A 10,321-nucleotide genomic window follows, 5' to 3' on the forward strand; every position below is an offset into this window, starting at 1 on the left:
TATCCTCTATCCTATCCTATCCTCTATCGTCTGCAGTCCTCTATCCTATAATATCCTCTATCCTATACAATCCTCTATCCGATCCAATCCTCTATCCTATCCTATCCTCTATCCTATCCTAACATCTATCCTATCCTATTCTCTATCCTATTATCTATCCTATCGTATCCTCTATCCTATCCAATCCTCTATCCTATCCTCTATCCGATCCTATCCTCTAACCTATCCTATCCTCTATCCTATCCTATCCTCTATCCTATCCTATCCTCTATCCTATCCTATCCCCTATCCTATCCTATCCTCTATCCTATCCTATCCTCTATCCTATCCTATCCTATCCTCTACCGTATCCTATCCTGTATCCGATCCAATCCCGTATCGTATCCTCTATCCTATCCTATTCTCTATCCTATCTTCTATCCTATCGTATCCTCTATCCTATCCAATCCTCTATCCTATCCTCTATCCTATCCTATCATCTAACTTATCCTATCCTCTATCCTATCTTATCCTCTGTCCTATTCTATACTCTATCCTATCCTTTCCGCCATCCTATCCAATCCTGTCCTCTATCGAATCCTATCCTCTATCCTATCTAATCCCCTATCCTATCCTCTATCCGATCCTATCCTCTATCCTATCCTATCTTCTATAATATCGTTTCCTCTGTCCTATCCGTCCTCTATCCTACAATATCATCTATCCTATCCTATCCTCTATCCTATCCTATCCTATCCTCTATCCGATCCTATCCTCTATCCTACCCTATCCTCTATCCTATCCTATCCTCTATCCTATCCTATCCTATCCTCTATCCTATCCTATCCTATCCTCTACCGTATCCTATCCTGTATCCGATCCAATCCCGTATCGTATCCTCTGTCCTATTCTATACTCTATCCTATCCTTTCCGCCATCCTATCCAATCCTGTCCTCTATCGAATCCTATCCTCTATCCTATCTAATCCCCTATCCTATCCTCTATCCGATCCTATCCTCTATCCTATCCTATCTTCTATAATATCGTTTCCTCTGTCCTATCCGTACTCTATCCTACAATATCATCTATCCTATCCTATCCTCTATCCTATCCTATCCTATCCTCTATCCGATCCTATCCTCTATCCTACCCTATCCTCATTCCTATCCTATCCCCTATCCTATCCAATACCCTATCCTATCCTCTATCGTCTCCTATCCTCTATCCTATCCAATCCCCTATCCTATCCTCTAACCTATCCTGTCCTCTATCCTATCCTACCATCTATCCAACCCTATCCTCTATCCCATCCTATCCTCTATCCTATCCTATCCTCTTTCCTATCATATCCTCAATCCTATCCTATCCTCTATCCTATCCAATCCCCTATCATATCCTCTATCCTATCCTATTCTCTGTGCTATCCTCTATCCTATCCTATCCTCTATCCTATCCCATTCTCTATCCTATCCTATCCTCTTTCCTATCCTATCCTCTATCCTATCCAATCCTATATCGTATCCTCTATCCTATCCTATCCTCTAACCTATCCTATCCTCTATCCTATCCTATCCCCTATCCTATCCTATCCTCTATCCTATCCTATCCTCTATCCTATCCTATCCTCTATCCTATCCTATCCTCTATCCTATCCTATCCTCTATCCTATTCTACACTCTATCCTATCCTATCCTTTATCCTATCCTATCCCATCCTCTATCGACTCCTGTTCTCTATCATACCCAATCCACTGTCCTATAATCTATCCTATTCTATCCTCTATACTATCCTATCCTCTACCCTATGTTATGCTCAACCCTATCCTATCCTCAATCCTATCCTATACTCCATCCTATCCTATCCTCTACCCCTCCTATCCTCTATCCTATCCTATCCTCTATCCTATCCTATCCTCTATCGTCTCCAGTCCTCTATCCTATCAAATGACCTATCCTATCCTCTATCGTCTCCTATCCTCTATCCTATCGAATCCCCTACCCTATTCTCTATCCTATCCTATCCTATCCTCTATCCTCTATCCTATCCTCTATCCCATCCTATCCTCTATCCTATCCTATCCTCTATCGTCTCCAGTCCTCTATCCTATAATATCCTCTATCCTATACAATCCTCTATCCGATCCAATCCTCTATCCTATTCTATCCTCTATCCTATCCTATCCTCTACCCTATCCTCTATCCTATCCTATCCTCTGTCCTATCCTATCCTCTATCCTATCCTATCCTCTATCCTATGTTATGTTCAACCCTATCCAATCCTCAATCCTATCCTATACTCCATCCTATCCTACCCTCTATCATATCCTATCCTGTATGCTATAATATCCTCTATCCTATACAATCCTCTACCCGATCCAATCCTCTATCCTATCCTCTATCCTATCCTCTATCTTCTCCTATCCTCTATCCTATCCAATCCCCTATCCTATCCTCTAACCTATCCCGTCCTCTATCCTATCCTACCCTCTATCCTAACCTATCCTCTATCCCATCCTATCTTCTATCCTATCCTATGCTCTATAATATCGTATCCTCTATCATATTCTATCCTCTATCCTATAATATCATCTATCCTATAATATTCTTTATCCTATCCTATATTCTATCCTATCCTATCCTCAATTCTATTCTATACTCCATCCTATCCTATCCGCTATCCTATCATATCCTCTATCCTATAATATCCTCTATCCTATCCAATCCTCTATCCTATCGTCTATCCTATTCACTATCCAATCCTTTCCTCTATCCTATCCTATCCTCTAGAAGATCGTATCCTCTATCCTATCCAATCCTCTATCCTATCCTCTATCCTTTATCCTATCCTATCCTCTATCCTATCGTATCCTCTATCCTATCCAATCCTCTATCCTACCCTCTATCCTACCCTTTCCGCTATGCTATCCTATCCTCTATAATATCGTATCCTGTGTCCTATCCTTCCTCTATCCTACAATATCATCTATCCTATCCTATCCTCTATCCTATCCTATCCTATCCTATCCTCTATCCTATCCTATCCTCTATCCTATCCTATCCTCTATCCTATCCTATCCTCTATCCTATCGTATCCTCTATCCTATCCTATCCTCTATCCTATCCGATCCTCTATCCTATCCTATCCTCTATCCTATCCTATCCTCTATCCTATCCTATCCTCTATCCTATCCTATCCTCTATCCTATCCTATCCTCTATCCTATCCTATCCTCTATCCTATCCTATCCTCTATCCTATCCTATCCTCTATCCTATCCTATCCTCTATCCTATCCTATGCTCTATCGTCTCCAGTCCTCTATCCTATCAAATGACCTATCCTATCCTCTATCGTCTCCTATCCTCTATCCTATCGAATCCCCTACCCTATTCTCTATCCTATCCTATCCTATCCTGTATCGTATCCTATCCAATCCTATATCCTATCCTATCCGCTATCCTATCCTACCCTCTATCCTATAATACACCTATCGTGTCCAATCCTCTATCCTATCCTCTATCCTATCCTCTATCCTCTATCCTATCCTCTATACCATCCTGTCCTCTATCCTATCCTATCCTCTATCGTCTGCAGTCCTCTATCCTATAATATCCTCTATCCTATACAATCCTCTATCCGATCCAATCCTCTATCCTATCCTATCCTCTATCCTATCCCATCCTCTACCCTATCCTCTATCCTATCCTATCCTCTGTCCTATCCTATCCTCTATCCTATCCTATCCTCTATCCTATGTTATGTTCAACCCTATCCAATCCTCAATCCTATCCTATACTCCATCCTATCCTACCCTCTATCATATCCTATCCTGTATGCTATAATATCCTCTATCCTATACAATCCTCTACCCGATCCAATCCTCTATCCTATCCTCTATCCTATCCTCTATGCTATCCTATCCTCTATCGTATCCTATCCTCTGCCCTATCCAATCCTATATCCTATCCTATGTCCTATCCAATCCTATATCCTATCCTATCCGCTATCCTATCCTACCTTCTATCCTATAATACCCCCTATCCTATCCAATCCTCTATCCTATCCTCTATCCTCTATCCTATCCCATCCTCTATCCTATCCTATCCTCTATCCTATCCTATCCTCTATCCTATCCTATCCTCTATCCTATCATATCCTGTATTATATCATATCCTGTATTATATCCTATCCTCTATCCTATCCTAGCCTCTAACCTATCCTATCCTCATTCCTATCCTATCCTCTATCCTATCCAATACCCTATCCTATCCTCTATCGTCTCCTATCCTCTATCCTATCCAATCCCTATCCTATCCTCTAACCTATCCTGTCCTCTATCCTATTCTACCATCTATCCTACCCTATCCTCTATCCCATCCTATCCTCTATCCTATCCTATCCTCTATAATATCGTATCCTCTATCATATACTATCCTCTATCCTATAATATCATCTATCCTATCCTATTCTTTATCCTAACCTATATTCTATCCTATCCTATCCTCAATTCTATCCTCTATGCTATCCTATCTTCTGTCCTCTCCTACCCTATCCTCTATCCTATCGTAGCTTCTATCGTCTCCTGTCCTCTATCCTATTCAATCCCCTATCCTATCCTCTATCGTCACTATCCTCGACCCCATCCAATCCTCTATCCTATCCTCTATCCTATCCTTCCCGATCCTCCATCCTATCCTATTATCTATAATATCGTATCCGCTATCATATCCTATCCTCTTTCCTATAACATCATCTACCCTATCCGAATCTCTATCCTATCCTATCCTCTATCCTATCCTATCCTCTATCCTATTCTACACTCTATCCTATCCTATCCTTTATCCTATCCTATCCCATCCTCTATCGACTCCTGTTCTCTATCATACCCAATCCACTGTCCTATAATCTATCCTATTCTATCCTCTATACTATCCTATCCTCTACCCTATGTTATGCTCAACCCTATCCTATCCTCAATCCTATCCTATACTCCATCCTATCCTATCCTCTACCCCTCCTATCCTCTATCCTATCCTATCCTCTATCCTATCCTATCCTCTATCGTCTCCAGTCCTCTATCCTATCAAATGACCTATCCTATCCTCTATCGTCTCCTATCCTCTATCCTATCGAATCCCCTACCCTATTCTCTATCCTATCCTATCCTATCCTCTATCCTCTATCCTATCCTCTATCCCATCCTATCCTCTATCCTATCCTATCCTCTATCGTCTCCAGTCCTCTATCCTATAATATCCTCTATCCTATACAATCCTCTATCCGATCCAATCCTCTATCCTATTCTATCCTCTATCCTATCCTATCCTCTACCCTATCCTCTATCCTACCCTATCCTCTGTCCTATCCTATCCTCTATCATATCCTATCCTCTATCCTATGTTATGTTCAACCCTATCCAATCCTCAATCCTATCCTATACTCCATCCTATCCTACCCTCTATCATATCCTATCCTGTATGCTATAATATCCTCTATCCTATACAATCCTCTACCCGATCCAATCCTCTATCCTATCCTCTATCCTATCCTCTATGCTATCCTATCCTCTATGCTATCCTATCCTCTATCGTATCCTATCCTCTGCCCTATACAATCCTATATCCTATCCTATATCCTATCCTATATCCTATCCAATCCTATATCCTATCCTATCCGCTATCCTATCCTACCCTCTATCCTATAATACCCCCTATCCTATCCAATCCTCTATCCTATCCTCTATCCTCTATCCTATCCTATACTCTATCCTATCCTATCATTTATCCTATCCTATCCTCTATCCTATCCTATCCTCTATCCTATCATATCCTGTATTATATCCTATCCTCTATCCTATCCTAGCCTCTAACCTATCCTATCCTCATTCCTATCCTATCCTCTATCCTATCCTCTATCGTCTCCTATCCTCTATCCTATCCAATCCCCTATCCTATCCTCTAACCTATCCTGTCCTCTATCCTATCCTACCATCTATCCTACCCTATCCTCTATCCCATCGTATCCTCTATCCTATCCTATCCTCTATAATATCGTATCCTCTATCATATACTATCGTATAATATCCTCAAACCTATCCTATCCTCTATCCGATCATATCCTCTATCCTATCCTATCCTCTATACTATCCTATCCTCTATCCTATCCTATCCTCTATACTATCCTATCCTCTATCCTATCCTATCGTCTATCATATCCTATCGTCTATCCTATCCTATACTCTATTATGTCCTATCCTCTATCCTATCCTATCCTCTATCCTATCCTATCCTCTATCCTATACTATCCTCAAACCTATCCTATCCTCTATCCTATCCTATCCTCTATCCTATCCTATCCTCTATCCTATACTATCCTCTATCCTATCCTATCCTCTATCCTATACTATCCTCTATCCTATCCTATCCTCTATCCTATCCTATCCTCTAGCCTATCCTATCCTCTATCCTATCCTATCCTCTATCCTATACTATCCTCTATCCTATCCTATCCTCTATCCTATCCTATCCTCTATCCTATCCTATCCTCTATCCTATCCTATCCTATCCTCTAACCTATCCTATCCTCTATCCTATCCTCTATCGTATCCTATCCTCTATCCTATTCTATCCTTCTCTCCTATCCTATCCTCTATCCTATCCTATCCTCTATCCTATCCTATCCTCTATCCTATTCTATCCTCTATACTATCCTTTCCTCTATAATATCGTATCCTCTATCCTATCGTATCCTCTATCCTATAATATCATCTATCCTATCCTATCCTCTATCCTATCCTATCCTCTATCCCATCCTATCCTCTACCCTATCCTATCCTCTATCCTATCCAATCCTCTATCCTATCCTCTATCCTATCTTATCCGATCCAATATCCTATCCTATCCTCTATCCTATCCTATCCTATCCTCTATCCTATCCTATCCTCTATCCTATCCTATCCTCTATCCTATCCTATCCTCTATCCTATCCCATTCTCTATCCTATCCTCTACTCTATCCTATCCTATCCTCTATCCTATCCTATTCTCTATCCTCTTCTCTATCCCGTCCTATCCTCAATCCTATCCTATCGACTATCCTATAATATCCTGTATTATATCCTATCCTCTATTCTATTCAATCCTATTTCCTATCTTCTATCCTATCCTATCCTCTATCCTATCCTATCCTATATCCTATCCTATCCTCTATTCTATTCAATCCCCTATCCTATCCTCTATCCGATCCTATCCTCTATCCTATCCTATCCTCTATAATTTCGTATCCTCTATCGTATCCTATCCTCTATCCTATAGAATTCCCTATCCTATCCTCTACCGTATTGTATCCTCTATAATATCGTATCCTCTATCATATTCTATCGTATAATATCCTCAAACCTATCCTATGCTCTATCCGATCATATTCTCTATCCTATCCTATCCTATCCTCTATAATATCGTATCCTTTATCCCATCCTATCCTCTATCCTATCCTATCCTCTATCCTATCCTATCCTCTATCCTATCCTATCCTCTATCCTATCCTATCGTCTATCATATCCTATCGTCTATCCTATCCTATCCTCTATTATATCCTATCCTCCATCCTATCCTATCCTCTATCCTATCCTATCCTCTATCCTATACTATCCTCTATCCTATCCTATCCTCTATCCTATCCTATCCTCTATCCTATCCTATCCTCTATCCTATCCTATCCTCTATCCTATCCTATCCTCTTTCCTATCCAATGCCCTGTCCTATTCTCTATCCGATCCTATCGTCTATCCTATCCTATCCTCTATAATATCATATCCTCTATGCTATCCTATCCTCTATCCTATAATATCATCTATCCTATCCTATCCTCTATCCTATCCTATCCTCTATCCTATCCTATCCTCTACCCTATCCTATCCTCTATCCTATCCAATCCTATATCCTATCCTCTATCCTATCTTATCCCATCCAATATCCTATCCTATCCTCTATCCTATCCTATACTCTATCCTATCCTATCGTGTATAATATCGTATCCTCTATCCTATCCTACCCTCTTTCCTATAATATCATCTATCCTATCCTATTCTCTATCCTATCCTATCCTATCCTCTATCCTATCCTATCCTCTATCCTATCCTATCCTCTATCCTATCCTATCCTCTATCCTATCCTATCCTCTTTCCTATCCAATGCCCTGTCCTATTCTCTATCCGATCCTATCGTCTATCCTATCCTATCCTCTATCCTATCCTATCCTCTTTCCTATCCAATGCCCTGTCCTATTCTCTATCCGATCCTATCGTCTATCCTATCCTATCCTCTATAATATCGTATCCTCTATCCTATCCTATCCTCTATCGTATTCTATCCTCTATCCTATCCTATCCTCTATCCTATCCTCTCCTCTATCCTATCCTATCCTCTATCCTATCCTATCCTCTATCCTATCCTATCCCCTATCCTATCCTATCCTCTATCCTATCCTATCCTCTATCCTATCCTATCCTCTATCCTATCCTATCCTATCCTCTATCCTATCCTATCCTCTATCCTATCCTATCCTCTATCCTATCCTATTCTCTATCCTATCCTATCCTCTATCCTATCCTATCCTCTATCCTATCCTATCCTCTATCCTATCCTATCCTCTATCCTATCCTATCCTCTATCCTATCCTATCCTCTATCCTATCCTATCCTCTATCCTATCCTATCCTCTATCGTCTCCTGTCCTCTATACTATCCAATCCCCTATCCTATCCTCTATCCTATCCTATCCTCTATCCTATTCTATCCTCTATCCTATCCTATCCTCTATCCTATCCTCTCCTCTATCCTATCCTATCCTCTATCCTATCCTATCCTCTATCCTATCCTATCCCCTATCCTATCCTATCCTCTATCCTATCCTATCCTCTATCCTATCCTATCCTCTATCCTATCCTATCCTCTATCCTATCCTATCCTCTATCCTATCCTATCCTCTATCCTATCCTATCCTCTATCCTATCCTATCCTCTATCCTATCCTATCCTCTATCATATCCTATCCTCTATCCTATCCTATCCTCTATCCTATCCTATCATCTATCCTATCCTATCCTCTATCCTATCCTATCCTCTATCCTATCCTATCCTCTATCCTATCCTATCCTCTTTCCTATCCTATCCTCTATCCTATCCAATCCTATATCGTATCCTCTATCCTATCCTATCCTCTATCCTATCCTATCCTCTATCCTATCCAAACCTTTATCCTATCCTATCCTCTATCCTATCCTATCCCCTATCCTATCCTATCCTCTATCCTATCCTATCCTCTATCCTATCCTATCCTCTATCCTATCCTATCCTCTATCGTCTCCTGTCCTCTATACTATCCAATCCCCTATCCTATCCTCTATCCTATCCTATCCTCTATCGTATCCTATCCTCTATCCTATCCTATCCTCTTTCCTATCCTATCCTCTATCCTATCCAATCCTATATCGTATCCTCTATCCTATCCTATCCTCTATCCTATCCTATCCTCTATCCTATCCAAACCTTTATCCTATCCTATCCTCTATCCTATCCTATCCCCTATCCTATCCTATCCTCTATCCTATCCTATCCTCTATCCTATCCTATCCTCTATCCTATCCTATCCTCTATCGTCTCCTGTCCTCTATACTATCCAATCCCCTATCCTATCCTCTATCCTATCCTATCCTCTATCGTATCCTATCCTCTATCCTATCCTATCCTCTATCCTATCCTATCCCCTATCCTATCCTATCCTCTAACCTATCCTATCCTCTATCCTATCCTATCCTCTATCCTATCCTATCCTATCCTCTATCCTATCCTATCCTCTATCCTATCCTATCCTCTATCCTATCCTATCCTCTATCCTATCCTATCCTCTATCCTATCCTATCCTCTATCCTATCCTATCCTCTATCCTATCCTATCCTCTATCCTATCCTATCCTCTATCCTATCCTATCCTCTATCCTATCCTATCCTCTATCCTATCCTATCCTCTATCCTATCCTATCCTCTATCCTATCCTATCCTCTATCCTATCCTATCCTCTATCCTATCCTATCCTCTATCCTATCCTATCCTCTATCCTATCCTATCCTCTATCCTATCCTATCCTCTATCCTATCCTATCCTCTATCCTATCCTATCCTCTATCCTATCCTATCCTCTATCCTATCCTATCCTCTATCCTATCCTATCCTCTATCCTATCCTATCCTCTTTCCTATCCTATCCTGTATCCTATCCAATCCTATATCGTATCCTCTATCCTATCCTATCCTCTATCCTATCCTATCCTCTATCCTATCCAAACCTTTA

This window comes from Halictus rubicundus, unplaced genomic scaffold, assembly GCF_050948215.1.
Source record: "Halictus rubicundus isolate RS-2024b unplaced genomic scaffold, iyHalRubi1_principal scaffold0130, whole genome shotgun sequence".
Lineage (NCBI taxonomy): Eukaryota > Metazoa > Arthropoda > Insecta > Hymenoptera > Halictidae > Halictus > Halictus rubicundus.